The following is a 1,842-nucleotide window of genomic DNA, read 5'->3' on the forward strand; positions in this document are numbered from 1 at the left end:
TTTTTATGTGCGAGCGAATTGAGAAACGTAAATAAACAAACAGACGATTGAATTTACCCTACAGGAACGAACCTTTCGCGTATCATTAGACGATAATAATCATCCGTTAGAAAACGTGAATTTCATTTTTTTTTTTTTTTTGTGTGGCGGCGACGACCGTGAACTTGTTTGACAACGTTTCGAAATTTTTTATTTATTTATTTACTTATGTATATATATATATATATGTATCATTTATTTTCGTGAGGGGCCTGAATCCGTTATTCTTTCCACGAATTTTTTGTTTTCTGTCTTTCTCTCTCCCTCTCTGTCTTCTTTTCTATCCCTTTCTTTCTCTCTTACTCTGTCTCTGTCTTCTTTTCTGAATCATTCTCTCTCTCTCTCTCTTTGTCTCCTTTTGTCTGCCTTCTTTTCTCTCTCTCTCTCTCACTCTGTCTCCTTTTCAGTAGTATTCTGTGTCTTTCTCTTTCACTCTCTCTCTCTGTCTGTCTCCTTTTCAGTATTATGTGTCTTTCTCTTTCTCTCTCTCTCTCTGTCTGTCTCCTTTTCAGTATTCTGTGACTTTATTCTTTCTCTTTCTCTCTTTCTCTGTTTCCTTTTCTGCGCCTTTCTCTCTCTCTTTCTCTCACTGTCTCTCTTTGTATCTTTCTCTCTCAGTAGTTACGAATTTTGACGGTTAAAATCATTATGTCACCGAGGGTAAAATAAATATCGAGTTTAACCTTGTCTCTCAAATTGTTTTCAAATTTAAAACACCCTTCAAGAAAAATTTTAATGATGGAAAATTGGAAAAAGTAAAACCTTTCATTCATTATCTTACGTTATATACACATAATATTACGAAACGTTGTTGTCAGAAAAAATGATATTATTATTATTATTATTATTATTATCCACCATTAAACACGACAAGGCTACTTGTCGGAGTTTTTAAGTATTTATCCGAGGTTTCTACCCGATTCCTTAGGGACAAATACTCGAATTTCGGTGGTGCCACTTATTATAAGATAGCACCACATCAATTCTTGAATGTCTTCCTGAGTCCGTCTTTTTCGATGGGAACGATTTGTCTCCTGAACTGGGCTCCGGTGACTAACATCTTTGGAGTGGCCAGGTCAGAAGCAGTGAAATTCACGTTCTCGTCGAGCTGCCTCAGGTCGACAGTAGAACAAGATTTTGTTTTTGGTTCTTACTTTGTCTTGTTCTCATTTTTTTGCTCTTTTTAAGCCAACAGCACGTGGCGTTCTCAAACGGTCACCCATCCAAGTTTGCACCACGCCCGATGCTGCTTAACTTCGGTGATCGTACGGGAACCGGTGTGACCAGCACGCTATGGCCGTTGGCTTTTTTATTATTATTATTATTATTATTATTATTATTACTGCCAACGATAATAAGAATTATAATTAGATTTAATTTTTTATTTTAAGCAAAGTCAAGTAAAAAAAAAAAACACCACTCCCCGGTATCGATCGTATATACATACGTATCATAAATACAATTATTATATTTTTCTATTGACACGACAAAAAAAAATAAGATGAGATTCGTCGTTGCAAAATAAGTTATACCATCATTTTCCTCGTTTTCATTCGTTATAATTTATTATTATTATTATTATTATTATTATTATTATTATTATTATTATTATTATTATTATTATTTGTTATATTTACCATCATTCGATTGTGTCGTAACGGATTTTTTTTTATGTGACGTCATCAAGAGATCGATCACGGACATCCTCGAAGCAAAAATTTTTTCTCATTTTTTTTTTTTTTTTTAATGTAAAATGTTTTAAAGTTTTATTATTATTATTATTATTATTATTATCTATTTTTC

Source organism: Pediculus humanus, genomic scaffold (genome assembly GCF_000006295.1).
Source record: "Pediculus humanus corporis 1103172108318 genomic scaffold, whole genome shotgun sequence".
Classification (NCBI taxonomy): Eukaryota; Metazoa; Arthropoda; class Insecta; order Psocodea; family Pediculidae; genus Pediculus; species Pediculus humanus.